A 19,895-nucleotide genomic window follows, 5' to 3' on the forward strand; every position below is an offset into this window, starting at 1 on the left:
CTACGCTAACTCTCAAAATAAGACATCCGTTAACACATTGGGACTTCATTGTGGGACGTAGGAAAATGGGACAGAAATTATGGTGAGATATTTTGGTAAATCAAAGGGCTTTGCAGGAGTAGCAGAGTTGCAGTAATGGAGAAATTGTAGTTGGCCTCTCGTAGGCATGGGTAGACAAATGAACAAGGGTATTAGGAAACATTTGAAACCGGTCCATTAGTCGATGTGTTGTGTTGCTAGCAAGCAGAAATGTAGGGCTGTGTCTAGTGCTGTGTAAGTGACCAGAGGGCAGCAGAACTACCGCTGAGAAGAGATAACTGGCAAGATGGGACTGATATAAGGTTTCATTACATCATTTGATCCGACCAGTGAAGAGGCTGAAACACAGATTAATTCCCTTGGCTCTGCTACTCTCTCTCTCCAGGTCTCTCCGCTCCTATTAAATGATGCAGCAGGCACAAGGGACTGAATGGCCAATTCCTGCTTCTATTTTCTAGGTCCTTCCCCCAGCTCCAGTCTTCTGTCTAATCCTACCCCAGGAGATGTGATATAGTGATGATTACATTAACAATTATTATTACTAATACTAATTATTATGTAATTGGATTACACTACTGGTAATTAGTAATTACTAATGATTATATTAGTTGCTTTGCAATCTTGTATCCTCTTTTCTATACATTAGTCTTTAAACATGGTTAAGCAGATTATTGATAATTTTAGCGTCATGAAGCTTATTTTTAGTTAATCTGGATATTTCCAGTTTTTACATTTAATTGGGATTTTTTGCCTTTGTCAAACAATCATTCTTCAGGATTTTTCCTTCAGTGGCGAGTTTCAATGTCCTCACTTTTTTGGTATTACGTCTGGGATTATTAACCACCAGACTAAGTGGGGCCCATTGGGTCCCTGTCACATGGGAGGTCTGGTCCCCCAACGCAACCCGTTCCCCAACGCAATTTTCCAGCACTCACCTGTTCCCCCAACGCAACCCGTACCCCCAATGCATTATTCCACCACTCACCCATAGCCCCCAACTGCGCAGGCGCGGCTCATTTCCCCTCACCCCCAGCACTCCCTCCCCCTCTTCTTTCCCCTCTCTTCCTATTCTCCCCCAATCCCTCCCTCACCTCTCCCTCCCTCAGTCACTCCCTTCTTTCCTCCATAACTCCCCTCCCTACCCCTTTCCTATCCCTCTATCCCCCACCTCCCCCACTCCTCTCCATCCCCCTCCCTCCTCACCTCTCCCTCTTTGCCCCATCTCCCTCCCTTCTCCCTCCTCTTTCTCAATCCTCCCCACTCTCCCTCCTCATCTCCCCAGGATCTCAAGGTTGCCGCTCCTCTCCCACCTTGCATGCCCGGAGCAGCAGCAGCCGTTGGCCTCAGAGCCAAGCTCAGCGCCCAGGCCTCGGATCCTCGGCGCGGCCTCAGCCTGCCCCCGGGGTCGGCCGCCGCCTTCCTCAGCGCCCAGGCCCTGGATCGTCGGCATGGGCTCTCCCTGCCCCAGGAGCCGGAGCCAACTGCCGCCGCCAGCCTCAGCGCCAAGGCGGCGGATCCCCGCGGGCCCGGAGCAGCAGCAAAATGCTGTTTTTAAAATCTTACCTGTGTCGCCTGTGTGAAAAAAAGATGGCGATCTCAAATCGGGACACGCCACAACTGTGCAGGCCCGGCTGAGGACAGGTCAGGTACCCTTTGTGACGCCGGTAAAGACGCGCTTGGGAACTCTCCCCCAAATGCGCATGCTCGGGTGGGAGCGCTATTTAAATTCTTTTTTAAACCTTAATAACTTTTAAAATATATCATCGATCTGAACAAAACTTGTTTCATTTACAGCACAGGACATGGTGAGTAGGGTGGGCCAAGAATTGTAGTGCTATCGTGTAACGTGTTTGTGCAAATAAAGAAATAACGCAAACCTGTAGATAACAAGATGAGAGTCTTCAGTCATAGACTAGACTAAGTGGGACCCGTTGGGTCCCATGTTCACACGGGAGGGCTGGTCCCCCAGCGCAATATTCCACCTCTCCACCGATTCCAATATGGGTGGAGGGGGGAAGGGGGGGGGGCCCTTTCTGCACACACACACACACACACACACACACACACACACACACACACACACACACACACACACACACACACACACACACACACACACACACACACACACACCTCTCTACCTCCCCCCCTCTCTACCCCCCATCTCTACCTCCCCCCCCTCTCTACCTCCACCTCCTCCCTCTCTCCACCTCCTCCACCTCCCCCTCTCCACCTCCCCCCCTCCACCTCTCCACCTCCCCCCCTCCACCTCCCCCCCTCCACCTCCCCCCCTCCACCTCCCCCCCTCTCTACCTCCCCCCTCTCTACCTCCCCCCCTCTCTACCTCCCCCCCTCTCTACCTCCCCCCCTCTCTACCTCCCCCCCTCTCTACCTCCCCCCCTCTCTACCTCCCCCCCTCTCTACCTCCCCCCCTCTCTACCTCCCCCCCTCTCTACCTCCCCCCCTCTCTACCTCCCCCCCTCTCTACCTCCCCCCCCCTCTCTACCCCCCCCTCTCTACCTCCCCCCTCTCTCTACCTCCCCCCTCTCTCTACCTTCCCCCTCTATCTCCCCACCCCTCTCTATCCCCCTCCCTCTCTACCCCCCCTCTCTGCCCCCCTCCCTCTCTACCACCCCTCCTCTCTCTACCCCCCCCCCCCCTCCCTCTCTGGAGATTGAAGAGGGATTGAAGAGGGAGGGTGAAGTGGAGGAGGAGAGAGTGCTGGGGGATGAGGAGAAATAAGTCCCGTCTGTGCAGTTGGAGGCTACGCATGAGTGGTGCAATATTGCGTTGGAGGAACAGCTTGCGTTGGGGGAACGGGTGAGTGGTGGAATCTTGCATTGGGGAGCAGACCCAACGGGTCTGCACTTTGTCTAGTGTGTATATATACCGCATCCACATTGTAGACGGAACACCACATCCTGAGGTGTTCCCTCTGCAATGTTATCCGCTTGAAATAAATATACGCGTCTCTGATGCAACAAGCGTGGGAGAAATTTTAGATGAAAGAATTTGTACAGTCATACACTTTAATCATTTCAGGATTAATGTAAATATATTCAAGCAAATCCCAAATTGCTCTTATTTCCGAAGTGCTATTTTTAATATCAATCTTTCTCATTGCATATTTCCACAATACAATATGCGTTACGTGTTACAAGGGAACAGGTTCAACTATCTGACGTAGAAAAGAAAAAGGCTCACTCGTCTGTTTAGTTACAAATCAGATTTATTAGCAAGAGAGAGAACAAAAACAAAACTTGTCTTGGTATACATAGGATCCGTTTTACAGCAGCACACCTCTTTCTCTCCCTGCCTCCGTCCATGGCGCTGATCATGACTCAGCCCGTCAGTGAACCCCTCTCGTACTTGTACTGCCTCATGGCTTACCTGCGCCAGCCTTTATACACGCAGAAATCAGACGTTGAAATAATCACCGTAAAGTCCTGGCCAATGGCACCGCCCCCGCTACTGGCTGCTGACTGGCGCATAAAGCAAGACACACAGCACAACAGACTTGGCGCACAAAGGTTTAATCAGAGTGCTGTCAGCTTAGCGCGTGGGGATTTAAACAAAGCGCTATCGGCTGCAGCGCTATGGCCTTTACATATAATGCTACCGGCCACAACGTTATGGGCTTTACATATAACGCTACTGGCCACAGCACTATGGGTCACAGACTGGGCAAAATTCTCGGATAACATTCCACCCCTCGAACAATCTGGTTACCGTTGCATCCAGCCTGCAGGCATTACCTCATTACATCTGATCCGCAGGTGTTACCTCGTTACAATACAATACAATACAATACAATACAATTTTATTTGTCATTTGAACCCCAAGGGGTTCAAACAAAATGTTGTTTCTGCAGTCATACACACAAAAAAGAACCAAGACACAACACAATTTACACAAACATCCATCACAGCGCATCTCCTCCTTGCTGTGATGGAAGGCAAAAACGTATCTCTCCCCTGCACTTCCCATTCCCCTCCCGATGTCAGAGTCAAAGTCAAAGTCCCCGGTGGGCGATGGCAATTGTCCCGCGGCCATTAACGCCGCGCCGGGTGATGCAAGGCCACGCACCGGGTCTTGGTGTTGGAGCCCTGGGCGGGCGCTGGCAAAGTCCCGCAGCCATTCCAAGCCGCGCGGGGCGGTGATGTAAGGCCCCGCTCCAGGAACTCTTCAACCCCGCAACTCGGGCGGGTGAAGTCGCCGTTGGGGAAGCCCCGAAAAGCGGTCTCCCAGCAGGGATCCGCGGGCTCCCGGTGTTCCCGTCTGCCAGACCTGCGGTAAGCCTCCGAATCCCCGGGGTCGGGTCGCAGCAGCGCGCCACCACCGCTCCTCCCGCTCCCAATTCGGCCAGCTGCATGATGGTGAGTAGATCCGCCGGCTCCGCGACTGGAGCCCCAGGTCGTTCCTGCTGGAGGCCGCTCCACGGTGCAGCCCCAACGACAATGGAGACCCGACAGTGAAAAGGTCGGGTTCTCCGTGCAGGGGATAGATTTTTTTAAGTTTTCCCCGCCCCCCACACACATACCCACACACATACACAAAAAAATAATAAAAACTACATTCAAACGAGACAGAAAATAACAAAATACAGACGGACTGCAGAGGCCGCTGCAACGTGAGTCGCGCCGCCAACCAATTACATCTGATCCGCAGGTGTTACCTCGTTACATCTGGCCCACAGGTTGTAGTAAAGTCCCCGCAGTCTAGATGCCAATCCGCACATACAACATCGTAATATTATGGCCAACAAGATTGTCCCAATGGTCAGTCCCCAGTGCACCACTTGTCTACCAGCCTCCAAACATCCTAAAAGGCCACCATCCTCCCGAGGGATTGTAGTCGTGGTATTGTTCTCTGACCCTTTGAATCTTCTCCATGGCTTCCTGGATGTGGTCAGCGAGGTTGGTGATGTTCTCTTTTACCCCACTCAGGGTCAAACTAGTCACTGAGTCTGTATGACCACGCATGGTATAAATTAGCTTGTTTTTTCGGAGGTCCCAACTCTTAATGCCATCATCAATACCACCAGAGAAAATCTGATCACTTGTGTCATTAAACGTTGCTGCCGGAACTTGGAACGTGATTTGAAATGTATGGGTTTCAGACGTCTTCTTAATGTCCCATAGCTTCCCTGTTTTGTCGTTGCTTCCTGTACAGACCAACTGTGGTCCCCGTCGGGCGGGATAACATGAATTCACAAAGGATGTGTGACCTTTAAGTCTCTTGATTCTTTCACCCGTTTCAATGTCCCACACTGCTACAGTTTTGTCTGTTGATGCTGGAGAAAGCATGCTGCCATCTGTGTTATAATGCAATTCCATCACTGCTCCACTGTTACCTTTCAATGTAGCATAATTATCGCAGTCGCCATATACATTACGAGTCGATCAAATCCTGCAGATGCCAGTGTTGATCCATTCAGGTGAAATTTACAACAATAAACCGCCCTCATGACTCGTTCCATTAGTGGAGCTTGAAGACTGGAGGTTTTTGGTACCGCCTGCTGCGGGCTCCGCTGTATTGAGGGCAGCAGCCCGTTGCGGGGGCGCTTGGCCTGCACCAGCGCCATATTGTTTGCTATTTCTTTTTACCAAACATTTTCTATTCTATTCATCAGATCCTGCCGACTACGCCAATTGTTACAAGGGAACAGGTTCAATGATCTGGCTAGTAGAAAAAGACTCACTCGATTGTTTAATTACAAATTAAATTTATTGGTGAGAGGGAACAAAAAAATACTTGTCTTGATATGCACGGGGTCCGTTTTACAGCAGCACACCTCCTTCTTTCCCTGCCTCCGTCCGCGGCGCTGGTCGCGATTCAGTCCGTCGGTGAACCCCTCTCGTACTTGAACTACCTTATGGCTTTGTACAAGCAGAAATCAGCTGTTGAAATAACCGCCGGTAAGTCCTGGCCAATAGCGCCGCTTCCAAATTCAAACTGCACCCAATGGCAGGGGACTGCATCCGACAAGCCCCCTCCCCCTTTGGGAAGAAAGCACTACCGGACGCAGACTGCGCATAGAGCAAAACACACAGCACTACAGACTTGGCGCTCAAAGGTTTAAATCGAGCGCTGTCAGCATAGCACGTGGGGATTTAAACAAAGTGCTGTCGGCTACAGCGCTATGGTCTTTAAATATAGCGCTACCTGCCACAGCGTTATGGGTCATAGACTGTTGGGGCAAATTTTCTTTCCTTGTGTGCCAACGTCTGATTATTACTAGTCTTCCAGACTGTCACTCATCTGCCCAGGGTGCAGAAAGACAGCAATGTTCATTGGTGGTGACCTCACGATGAATTGAGGTCATTCCCCTGTAGGAGACAAATGGTGTAAATGGAACGAAACATCTGCATATCTTCACAGTGATTGGTCCACAAAGTGCAACCATTTACAGGATGCCTGCTGCCAATTAGACATGTCGGCATGCAGCTGCACTGCTTGAGGTCAGGTAGGGTAAAAATGCTTTTCAAATGCGAATGAAGATGATCTTTTTGCAGCCCCTGTAATATTGGCAGGAATTTTCACTGCAGCTGCATGTTTTCCATTCTCCAGCTCTGCCCATTTGCACATTGCCTTCACTTCATGCATCCCAAAAATATCCTCTCTAGTTTCTGCCCAAATTTGGAAGCACAGAATTGTCTGATCATTGTCAAAGCTCTCAGCATGAAAATGTCATGCTAGATGTGTTAAGGTTATTGAATCCCAGTATTAGGATTGCCTCTCACATTAGGTTTCTCTTCTGATTTACTTAAAAATCACCCTATATGGGGACACTGTACTCATGGTTCCCATGGGAGATTCTTATTCAAATCGACATTCAAAGTCTTGGAGTTCGTTTGGTTCCATCATTTCACCAGTAAACATTGCAGTACAAAAGTTCACAGAAGCAACAGCATAAACCAGATAAATTCACCAAGTTCAAGTTCAAATTTATTTTTACGCGTGTGAGTATGGCGAGGAATAGTGCAATGAACAGTCTTGCTTGCAGGAACATTGTCGACAATCTTAATGAAAGCCCATCTTTAGAAGATTGAGGAGATTCGGTGAGTCAACAAATACTCGCTTGAACTTCTACAGGTGTGCATTAGAGAGCATATTGACTGGTGCATCACAGCCTGGTTCTGCAACTGAAATGCCCAGGAACAAAAGGGATAACAAAAAGTGGTGGACACTGCCCTGTCCAACACTGACCTCCCCACCATTGAAGGGATCTATAGGAGGCGCTGTCTCAAAAAGGCAGCCAGCATCTTCAAGGATGTCCACCACCCTGGCCACATACTCCTGCCATCGGGGGGAAAAAAGTAGAGGATTCTGACAAATGTGACCTCCAGGTTCAAGAACAGCTTCTTCCCAACAACTAGCAGACTGTTGAACACTATATATGGGTGAGAGGAGAGAGGGGGAGAGCAGAGCTACAGAAAATAGAGGTATGTATTTGAGAGCCCTGTTGACCATGGTTTAGGGGAAGCCTTCCATAAATATGTGATGTCAATTGTAATAGGGCAGCATTACAGATATTGCCATTGCCCTAGTACTCCAGTGACCCGGGTTCAATCCTGACCTTTGATACTGCCATTGTGGACTCTCCACGTTACTGAATGGGTCTCTCCTATGTGCTTTGGTTTCTTCCTACATACCAAAGATGTATGGGTTGATAGGATAGCTGGCTGCTGTAAATTACAGCTGGGAGGGAGATCAGGTGAATTAATGAGTATCTGAGAGAGAATGAGTTACAAGGAAATAAATGAGCAATGGGATGGAAGAGATTGTTCTGAGAACTAGCAGTGACCCCATGGGCCATTGCCTCTCACATCAGAAAGAAATTATTAAAAAATGAAGACTTTTTTTAACAGTTTTGAAAATAAGTTAATCAAAACAAAATCCACACCAATCCCTTTAATTTGAAATATAATTCAAAATGTTGCCAAATCTGAATAATACACCTTAAATGAAAATAGAAACAAGTCAAGTCAAGAGAGTTTATTGTCATGTGTCCCAGATAGGACAATGGAATTCTTGCTTGCTGCAGCACAATGGAATATTGTAAGCATAAATACGGAACAGTTCAGTGTGTCTAAATTGCATAGACCACACATATACACAAAAATAAACAGATAAAGTGCAATAGGCTGTTACAGTTCAGAGTTTGGTTATTGGCGAGTTTAATAGCCTGATGGCTGTGGGGAAGAAGCTGTACCTGGATGTGCCAGATTTCAGGCTCCTGTACCTTCTACCTGATGGTAACGGAGAGATGAGTGATGGTGTGGGTCCTTGATGATGTTGGCAGCCTTTTTGAGGCAGCGACTGCGATAGATCCCTTCGATGGTGGGGAGGTCAGAGCCGATGATGGATTGGGCAGTGGTTACAACTTTCTGCATTCTTTTCCGCTCCTGGACGCTCAAGTTGCAGAACCAAGCCACGATGCAGCCAGTCAACATGCTCTCTACTGTGCACCTGTAGAGGTTCGAGAGAGTCCTCCTTGACATACCGACTCTCCGTAATCTTCTCAGGAAGTAGAGAACTCCATAATTACATACAACTATTTCATATTTCAACACAACTTCAAATTATTGATCCCTGCACTGGGTTATGCACGCAGAATTGTGGCAATTGTGACATTTACAGATCTGGATGAGGGAATTGAAGGCAATATCTCCAAGTTTGCGGATGACACTAAGCTGGGGGGCAGTGTTAGCTGTGAGAAGGATGCTAGGAGACTGCAAGGTGACTTGGATAGGCTGGGTGAGTGGGCAAATGTTTGGCAGATGCAGTATAATGTGGATAAATGTGAGGTTATCCATTTTGGTGGCAAAAACAGGAAAGCAGACTATTATCTAAATGGTGGCCGACTAGGAAAAGGGGAGATGCAGCGAGACCTGGGTGTCATGGTACACCAGTCATTGAAAGTAGGCATGCAGGTGCAGCAGGCAGTGAAGAAAGCGAATGGTATGTTAGCTTTCATAGCAAAAGGATTTGAGTATAGGAGCAGGGAGGTTCAACTGCAGTTGTACAGGGTCTTGGTGAGACCACACCTGGAGTATTGCTTTTTTCACACAGAGAGTGGTGAATCTCTGGAACTCTCTGCCACAGAGGGTAGTCGAGGCCAGTTCATTGGCTATATTTAAGAGGGAGTTAGATGTGGCCCTTGTGGCTAAGGGGATCAGAGGGTATGGAGAGAAGGCAGGTACGGGATACTGAGTTGGATGATCAGCCATGATCATATTGAATGGCGGTGCAGGCTCGAAGGGCCGAATGGCCTACTCCTGCACCTAATTTCTATGTTTCTGTTTCTATAAACTATTGCTGAAATAAAAATTTTTAAATCATAAATTTGACTTAAAAGGGAAATTACGTTTCTGTATATACAATTACCAAACTTGAAATGGCACATGTTCACATAAAAGATTGTTGAGTAAACTGGTAAATACTTCAATTGTCAATGGCAGGATTACAGAGGATTAAACAGCTTTTTGTTCTGTGAACTTAATTAAAATAAACACAATAATAGACGATGCTCACTCCAAAAACAACATACAAGCTGTCATTCTAATTTGCATAGACACAAAAAGCTGGAGTAACTCAGTGGGACAGGCAGCATCTCTGGAGAGAAGGAATGGGTGACGCTTTGACCTATCTTGTGTCTATCTTCGGTTGAAACCAGCATCTGCAGTTCCTTCTTACACATTCTAATTTGCATTCTTCTTCACACAGAAACTGCAAAGTGCAATCACTGATTCCATTCTTAAATCTGAGACCGAACATGCTGAAAATACTTACACATTCTCAAAGCAATTTTCATGTTTGTGGTGGCTCATTTTCCTCGTTATTTGATAATATTATAATTATCAAGGTACTTCATTACATTATTTATCATGAAGGATCTTTAGCACATGTGAATCCCACATTATCACACATATTGTCACTTGCCAGCATTTTCAAAAATGCTAGTAATTTTTTTCTTATTATTTATTCAGGGGATGTGTGCTTCACAAACTGAGCCAGCATTTAATTGCCAATCCCTAATTGCCTAAGAGAAGGTGATTGTGAACTGCCCTCTTGAACTGCTGCAATTGCTAAGGTGCAGATTTACCCACATTAGTGCTGGGTGGGGTTGTTTCAGGATTTGATCCAGTGATAGTAATGGAAAGGTGATATATTTTCAAGTCAAAATTGTGTGCCCATTTACCCCATTACGAATCATGAACTAATTTTTACGTGCATTTTCTCTGTAGCTGTTGCATTATATTCCTCACTGCGTTCATGTTCTCTTGTGTACTACACATTGTATTCATGTATGGTACGATCTGCTGAGATAGTACGCAAAGTTTTTCCCCGTATCTCGGTACATGTGCCAATAATAAACTAATAACAATATCGAACTGGATACCATGTAAAACACGTCACAGGAATCATGACAGCCTTCTGTATGATTTGCCCCTTTCAGGGCACTACGACCATAATGCTACAGTCTGTACTGAGTCAGAAGAGGAAGAATGTCTCCAATCAGTGTCATAGAGTTATGCAGCACAGAAATGGGTCCTGAGGCTGCCCATGTCACAATTAAATTGTTTTCCTTCCAATATCCTTCCTGCAGCGCAGTTGTTCCTGACAACAATCAAGTGTGAGCAGTGACCATGATAGCTCAATTAATATCCAGAAAACAGGCACCGTTATAGTGTAGAACAGTCCAGTTAACATCTGCAAAGGCACCATTACACCGAGGAATTGTCTATCAATAAACATCACCTCAGCAAGCACCATTGCTGCACAGAATTGGCCATCATTAACGTCAAGGATTGTCACAATTTGAAATTGTGCATCATTTAATGTTAGTACAAATACTGTCACAATGCAGAGCCACACATAGAACCATAGAAAGCATTCTGGTGGGATGCATCACCGCTTGGCTTGGCAACTGCTCTGCCCAAGACCATGAGAAATTGCAGAGAGCTGTGGAAGTAGCCCAGTTCATTTCACTAACCTGCTCATGCCCATTAACTCCATCTGCACTTCAAGTAACCTCGGGAAAGCTGTGAGCATAATTAAAGACCACTCACACCCTGGTCACTCTCTCTTCTCTCTTCAAGTTGGCGATATGCAGAGTACTGCCCTGCCGACTACAAAATTCAGAAGGTTCTTCTCCCCTCTCCCATTAGTCAGAAGATATAAAAGCTAGAAAGCATGCACGGCCAGACTCAGGAACAGTTTTCTCCCCACTGTTATCAGACTACTGAACTGTCCTCCCGTATGCTAGTGTGTAGTCCTGATCTTCCAATCTACTTAATTGCAGGCCTTGGACTTTTTCCCTGTAACTGTACTACTGGACATATTATACTTCTATATAGCTTAATTGTACTCATGTATAGTATGATAAATAATAATAACCATCAGTGAGAATTATCTGGGCAATCATCACCACTGCAGATTTCCTTCGCTCCATAGATGCTGCTGCACCCATTGAGTTTCTCCAGCACCTTTGTTTACCACTGCAGATTTGTTCATTGGTGATCATCAGCTGGATAGGAATGGTCAAAAATTGAATCATCCATTGTTTAATAACTGGATTATAACTGTGAAAGTGCGGAATTGTCTCTGGGTGAACAACAGGACAAGCATTGCAACACTGTAGACTGTTCATGAATCAACACCAGCAGCATAAGAGGCCTGTAAACACAGTACAGATAGAAAAAACTTTTTTTTTTTTTAAATTCAATAAATTATAACCACCAATACTAGTGCAAAAAGCCCAAAGTCCTTAGTGCAACCGACAGTTAATAGTTTGTAGAGTCGCAGGTGTTTTTAGTGTTCCACAGCCTGCTGGTTGTTGGGAAGAATCTGTTATTGAACCTGAAGGTCATGGTTTCCAGACTCCTTTCTCTTCTGTCTGATGGTAGGAGTGAAATGAGAGTGTGGCCAGAGTGGTGGAGAGGTCTGTACCCATGTGTGATGCCACCAATTTTTGTAATCTCCTTCATTCCTGGAGTAACTCAACAGCTCAGGCAGCATCTGTGGACGGAACATATTGGGTCGGGACCTTCTTACTGATGTTTTGGTCCAGGCCCTTTGTTCATTTCGGGTTGGGACGAAACACTGCTTCTGCATTCCCACCAGAGATGCTGCCTGACCTGCTGAGTTACTCCAGCACTTTGTGTTCTGCTCTAGATCTCAGCATCTGCAGTTCCTCATGTCTCCATTTTATTGCTCCACTACGAAATGTCAAAATATGCCCACTTTGAAGAGCATCTCCTCCTCCCTCTGACGGGAGTTCTGTAAGACCCTCACTCACGGCTTCCCCTCTGTGATCCCTGCTGCTGTCCTGCTCTTCAACCATGTTCTCATTCAGGGGAGGATGAGTGCCAACCCGAAACATCTCCTACCCATTCCCTCCAGACGTGCTGCCTGATCTGCTGTTGCTCCAGCACTTTTATTCATGTCTCTTGTATTCTGGGGCAGCAGATCATCCTAAATCCCAAGGGACTGTCCAAGAAGATGACTAATGAATTGCTGCACTGATGAAGGCTCTTAATGAAGATGATATAAAGGTTCATAGCACTCTTTGCAGAATAACCTGAAATTTCATGGTCAACATTGACTATTGCATAATGCCCTTGCCCAGTCACTCAGCCAACATGTATCTCTCATCCAACATTTAAAACATACTTGGTTATTTATCTCATTACTATTTGTGGAACCATTGCCTTGGCTGTCACATTGTGTTTTGTAGGGCCACATTGTCTATGTTGTAATAATGACAACACTTCATATTGGCTGGGAAATGCTTTGAGATTTCCTGATGGCATAAATGATACTGCAGTAAATACAGTGTAATTTGTATGTACACATTTCTGTGCCTTGGACATTCTCTCAGGGTCGAGGATGACCAGAAGATGGAGAAGATGTTCTGTTTTCCGTGTACAGTTCTCATATGTTACCTTTTCTGACTGTCATTTGAATGCCCATCTCTTTATACTGGCATTTGTGTAACCCTTCAATTGATAACAATTGCAGCATGTAGCTGCTTTTGTCTGAGGTTATCTTCGCTGATGTTGGAGCCGACTACTCATTGTTTGAGTTGCTAATAATACTTCCTTACTGCTTGGAGCTGGCGGTCAAAGGCTTACAGGCTGACAGTGATTGAGACTCGTTATTAGACTGCTCATTGGGTACATGCAGGGAACAAAGTCGCGGATCTGGTTAAACTTGTGCCACATTGAAAGCAGGGTGTAAAACATTACCAGCACCAATTAATGTTCCTCTGTCGGAAGTCAGACAGGAGTGGAAATACCAATGTGAGTGGAATCTATTCTCAGAGAAGTGCATAATGCAGAGAAGTGCTTTCCACTCGCAGTGCTGTTTTCTGCATTGGGATGACAGCAACAGCCATTTAATGAAGACTGATTAAAGAAGGCTGTTTGCAATCAGAACAGCACACTCCCATGGCAAAGATGCACACCAGCGAGTTGATAAAGCCTGTAATTTAGAGCAATGTTAAGTAGCCATTATTTTGAAAACTACTCTCTGGAAAACTGCCCATCCTCAACATTTTCTCCCTCTCCACATTTCATATTGGGAGATTTCCCTGCAAAATGAAAGCTTATTCATTTAAAAACTGATAAACAGTTAAAATCAAAGTTTGTGTCATCACAGTTTGTTTTGTTTATATCTTAAAATGCCCAGGTTTGTGCAGGATGAATCAGTGGCTGCCTGAGGCAGTACATTTCCATTTAAAAGCAAAGTTGAGTTGCTTTGATTGCAGAGATGTGAAGCCTTCTTCATGTATTAGCCTCTAGCTCCTCAGCTATGCAACAAATCCAGTAAGTTTTGCTTTCGGAAATAGCTGACAAGTCACAATGTCAGGCAGAGTTATAGGAATAGTCCAGGCCATTCTTTCATACCTATTCTGCAGCATCACACACAGCAGGGAATGTCACTGGATGGATTCTTTGACACAATCATATCCTACCATTACAATTCATTGCAAATGATGTAAAACTTTCCCCAGTAATCTTCAAAAGTACTAATCAGGTTAGAAATGGAAAATGATTATATATGTAATACATATTTAAATGAACTTTCATTTCAATTTTCTGGTGTATTATTTAAGCTGTCAAATATTTTACCCCGGCTTCTTTTGAGGTTAGATTCATTCATCTCAAGGCACAATGGACATGAATCTTCACATGCAACTAGCATTGTAGGAAGTGGAGGAAACAGCTTCATTCACAACGCAGGGGCTTTTCTGACCTCAAAAAATCATTCAACTGTCAACCAACTGACAAACCTGCTGGAGAAACCTTAAATATGGCTTCACCCAGAAACTAGTCTTCTTGCAATCCATGATTATGACCAAATGTCAGGCAGCAGGGCCATTCTCAGTGCAGCCTCTTGTCAGGCAAGGCTGTGTCATTGTCTCAACACCTTTCTCCATCATTTTGTGACAGTCCTGCACTTCATTTCCAACAAACCTCCGAAAGGGGAGGAGCAAATCTATTGGGCTAATGGGAAATTGCTCAATCTTTACCATCCCCACTCCAGAACCATCGTCAACCCCATTAATATCATTGACTTGCATCAGGTGTACAATGGTTGTGCATGTGCATGTGCATGATCAGTGGGCAAGCTTTGAATCATCATCAGTTCATTCATTGAAGCATTTGAGAGAGTGGATTGTGGACAAATCATCTGGAAGGGTAAGATCCTCAACCAAAACCCCTGCTCTGCCACACCTTCTCCTGACAATAACTCTGCACAACAAGACCCTGGAAAACGCAGACTGCTCCCATTTCTCAGAATCCATCTCTCTGTGAAGACAGACATGGACAATGAAATTCATCATCACCTTCAGTGTACCAGGTCTGCCTTTAGGCAACTGAGAAAAAGGTTATTCACATATCAAGACCTCAATCTATCATAAAACATGTGTCAGCTCTGTGATTCAAGCTTCTAAGACACAGACCCCTGCAGCACACAGGTCAAGGCTTTGTAGAGATATCACATCGTCTGCTAAACCCTCATAGAGTTCATTGGCAGGTTAAGTGAACCACTGTTGATGTCTTCCATGAGCAGTGAAAAGAGCAGTGAAAAAGGTTATCCTGTTTGTAGCGTGGGAGAAATGTCCAGTTGTCTATGCAGGAAAAACCTTTGCAACACTACCCAATTGTGGGGTGGGAGCGGAGAGAGGATGAAAACTGCGTATCAGAAAGATTGAGAGCAAGCTAATTAGAAACAAAGTCTTGACAAATAAGACAAAGTATTGGAGACCTGGCAGAGAATAATTTCAGGGTCCGTGATGAAGTATCGGCTAATCAGAAAATTGCAAGCGATGTGATTGTGACATTAGTGCTAATGTTATGAGATTCCAAATCATGGCAAGAGACATTTTAATCTAATAAGAGCAAAGGCTGTATGCAGGCAGCACCATGAATAGATTTAATTATTATTGGTTGTGAAGAATCAGGTGCACTTCTCCCACGCAGTGATAACTCTATGAAATATTTGCATTAATTCATAAGTGTTGCCAATTATCCCTCAGATCTGACCCTGATATAATATTTAGAGCTTGTTAGTAGATGGGTGAAATGTAAATAAAATTTGTTCAAAACCGCAATCAGCAGATAAAATTGAGTTGAGATGCTCCAGTCAGAGGTCTCTCATCCTTGTTCACCCTTACCCTCCATGAGGATCTGTCACCTCAGACACTCACCCTCCCAGCGGATCTTCCCCTGAGGATCTATTCCCTGTCATCCTTCCCCTGACGTGAGGAACTGTCCCATGTTCTTCCTCATCCTCCCTGAGGAACTGACCCCACCCTCACCCCATCCTCTCCATGATTTATCCTCGCCCCTCCCTGAGAAGCTGTCCCCTTTTCGCCTTCACTCTTCACTAAGTATCCCCTGCTGCACAGAGCTGGGCAGTGGAGGAGAGGTAAAGGTGACAACTTGTGCCGTCATCTATAGGCTGTTAAAGGCAGCTCAGCATCATGGAAAGTAGCATCTATGACTTTATTTGTGGTGTTTTGCAATGGTGGTGTACACATGCACCAGATGGTTTGGAGATTTCCCACAGTGATAGATACAGACTTGGCAAACACAACCCAGGGTTTCCTGAGTTTATGCTTTCATGAATCAGGCATGCTCAGTTGCCTGGTGTTTTGTAGTTGTGGGAACCGTCCTTCCACTGTCCAAGTCTGTGTCCATCAATGTGGGAGCTCTCTGAACCATCTGCCGCACATTACAAAAGGAAGCTCATGCCGTAAACAACCATCTCCTCCCTCCTTAAATACTTGTCCACTCTGTGCATTTTATTTTCCCTGCCTCAGATGACTAATAGGCTGACACTGCAAGATGCAAACTTATTTGCTCAGCATCTCTTCAATAATGTTTGGAAGTTTCAGAAGTTTCAGAATGGTTAGACATTATATTCTGCTTCTCCTTCGTTGGCATTTGAAGCTGAATCTGGAAAGTAGCCCAGAGTTGTGTCACAGTTAATGCCATCGTTCAGCATTGGACTGAAGGAAAAGGGATTACTGAGAATATTGGAGCAGGATGGTGAACAAATGATTCATTCTGCCACGTCCTTTGTGAAGTCAACATTGAGGTGGACTGTTGGGCCATTTGGTCTTTCATTCTGCCGTGTTGTGTGTGCCATAATTTACAGAGTGCACATTATCTTGATTTTCTTTGGCATTGGGATGATAGTGGTCTTCTTAAAGCAGGTGGGAACTTCAGAATGGAGTAGGGCGGTTGGAATCTGGAACGTGCTAATGGAGAAGTGCTGGAGGCACTTAAAAGGTACCTAAGTGAGCATCTGAATATAAAACACAAACAAGGCTTTGAGTAAGTGGTGGGAAATGGAATTGTAATAAAAAGATGTCTGATGACCATCATAAACACAGTGGGCTGAAGAGCTTGTTTTCATGCTGTTTTGCCTTAAGAGACACAGGGCAGTTGCAGTTGAATGCAGAGAAATGTGTTGTGATATTCCATGGTAGAATGAATATAAACTGGCAATTTAAAAGGGGAACACAGAAGCTTGGGAATTATTCTGTGCACTTCATGCAGCTGTATAAAACATTGTTTAGGCTACATTTGGAGTATTGTATGCAGATCTGGTTGCTGCATTAAAGGAAAGGGCGGGGCTTTGGAGAGGGCACAGTTGGACTACACCCGGTGTGGCTTGGATCAGAGAGAATCAGTTATAAGGAGACTTTGAACAAACTTGGAGTGTTTTCTCTGGAGCATCAGAGACTAAGAGGGAACTTGAAAGAAATATATAAAATTCCAAGGTATAATTAAGGGCCTGTCCCACTGTATGAGGTAATTCAAGAGTTCTCCTGAGTTCCCCCTGATTCGAACTCGGAGAATTATGGTAATAGCCGCTCATTTATACTCGGGGCTCTCGTGGACATTTATATAATAATATATAATATTATAAAATAAATAACGGGAGTTCAAATTTGAACTCTTAAGAAAAAGACAAGTGCCCACACATGTGACCTTGATGCTATTGAACTCTGGTAAAATCTACTTCAGGGAAGAAGCCCGTTGACCTTAGCTGTATGTAACTTCAGTTCTCCTTAGTGTGAGCAGTTCAATAGTAAACTTATCACATTGTACTATAGAGATCTGACTGCGGTCTTCTCAAATTACCTAGGGGTGGACAATGATTGGCACACTGGCCAGCAGCACACATACCTTAAGGCCAAACTTTGAAAGAAATGACAAATGGCTTTCCTGACGCAGAGGTGAAAACTCAAGGGCTGTTCACCATCGTTGTATTAGGGGATCTCCACAACTCATTCATCATAGAAACCCAGTGTGCTGTATGTGATCCATCCAACACCTCCTCAAGATTGAAAATGATGATGAAAGATTGTCAATGTAGTCTAATAAAATTCTTGTAAAAGAGAGCTGGGCGTGAAATAATTAGGACAATGTCTGCAACTGAAGGTTTAATGTTTTGTGGAAATACATTTTGCTGAATATTTGCTTTCAGGCTGAAGTTGCTTCAGTCACTGTTACCTTGTCTCTTGGTGCAGACATTGTCCTGGATTTCCCTACCACAGCAGGGTTTATCTTCAGCAGTGTTACTGATCGTACATATATCAACCAATAGAGTTTAATGCAAATATATTTCATTGACACATCGAATGATTGCACTGCGATAGTTTTTATTTCTGCAAATAAGTTTGGACAAAAACTTGAGGGAAATATATGTACAATAAATGCAAGAGTGAAAGATGCATCTTCTAGATGCGCTGGGACGCATCCTCAGTGATGTGACCTGGGGTCATCGGGTGTTTCGGGTCTCACAACATCAGACACCCTCGCCCAGGCGACCCAGCCGTCGTTGATCAGGCCCCGACTTGCGTCCCAGCAGCAACCGCCCACGGATCAACCCTCTTAATCCAACGCCACCTAGAGGCTTTCTCTGCGGCTTTGCTTGCGGATTGAATGGCCCTCTTCTTTGCCAGCCCCGTAATTCCCAACTGGTTGAGGACTTTGCAGAGTGAGCGTCCTGCAAAGCCTCTACAGCCCATCTCTATGGGCTCATAGTATATCTTCCAGCCTCTGTCCTGGCACATCTCCACCAGTTCCTGGTACTTTGCGCGTTTCCTCTCATTAGCCTCTTCAATATGCTCTTCCCAGGGCACTGTCAGCTCCAGAATGATCAGCTGTTTTGTCACTTCGGAGGTGATGATCATGTCTGGCCGGAGTGATGTTGCTGTGATGTGCTGTGGACATTTCAGCTGTTTTCCCAGATCGACGTGCAGCTGCCAGTCAGTGGCTGTGTAGAGGAGGCTTGTCCTTGTTTTTGGTTGTGGTCGGGGCTTCTCTCCAGCTTTGACAAAAGTGATTGATTTATTTGGGGCATGGTGGTGTTTGCTGTTACCGATGGCAGTGGCTATGCTCTCAGCAACCACCTTGAGCACCTGGTCATGGCGTCACCGATAACGACCTTCCCCAAGAGACTTTGGGCAACTGCTGAGGAGATGTTCTAATGATCCTCTTCCGGAGCAAAGTGGGCAGGAAGGTGTCTCGCTCTTGCCCCAGACGTGGAGGTTTGCTGGGCTTGATAGGGCATCGTAGACAGCTTGGACAAGGAACTGGACGCGCTGGAAGTCTGCCTGCATGATGTTTGTCCAGGTAATCCTGTGCTGCGGTATGCTCTCCCAGCTTCTCCACGCTCCCTGCTGCCTGAGCCCCACCGTCCTGCTCACACGCTCTTCCTCCACACCTGCTCGGACCTCTTCCTGGATTAGATGATGTCTCTTCTTGCCCTGGGCCTTGCCAACCGGTGTCTTAGGGAAGTATCCTCAATCCGCTCTGCCAGTTTCCATGACTCCCACCAATGCCTTTTGCCTTAGGCGTGACTCTGCCACCTCCACTGCTTTCTCCGCCCTCCATTTCCTCCCTGTTCTCACCTCGATGCCAGCCGATGACACCTTCTGGTCACTGGAGTCCCTGTACTGCAGAGCTTTTCTTGTTCGCGCCACCGTAAACTCTTCCGTGAGGCCTCTCACTGAATGGGAGCTGCAAGATGTTACTGGTCCCATACAGTGCAGCACTGTTGAGGCTGCGGTGAAGGCCAAGCCACCTGCGGAGAAAGCCGCTGATCTTCCCTTTGAGGGACTCAACTGTGGTCAATGGAACAGCGTAAACCAGCAGAGGCCACAGGACTCGAGGCAGGATGGAATGCTGATAGATCCAGGCCTTGAATCTGCCAGGCAGACCTGACTTGTCGACTTTGGTGAGCCAGGCTTCAAGGTCTTTGATGGACTTTTGGATGGCGACAGAGTCTTTCAGAGTTGCGTCAAAAAGTACAGTAGGAAATCATCT

At 45.9% G+C, this 19,895-nt stretch overlaps 1 protein-coding gene and 1 pseudogene across 3 annotated transcripts in view; one reads left to right on the forward strand and one right to left on the reverse strand.

The window, feature by feature from the left end:
- The window catches only part of cacna2d2 (calcium voltage-gated channel auxiliary subunit alpha2delta 2), a 374,530-nt gene that overhangs the window by 147,524 nt on the left and 207,111 nt on the right, over positions 1-19,895 (forward strand). The gene's annotated exons all lie outside the window — the stretch shown is intronic.
- Positions 4,696-5,875, reverse strand: LOC116983219 (annotated as a pseudogene).

Source organism: Amblyraja radiata, chromosome 18 (genome assembly GCF_010909765.2).
Source record: "Amblyraja radiata isolate CabotCenter1 chromosome 18, sAmbRad1.1.pri, whole genome shotgun sequence".
Taxonomy (NCBI): domain Eukaryota; kingdom Metazoa; phylum Chordata; class Chondrichthyes; order Rajiformes; family Rajidae; genus Amblyraja; species Amblyraja radiata.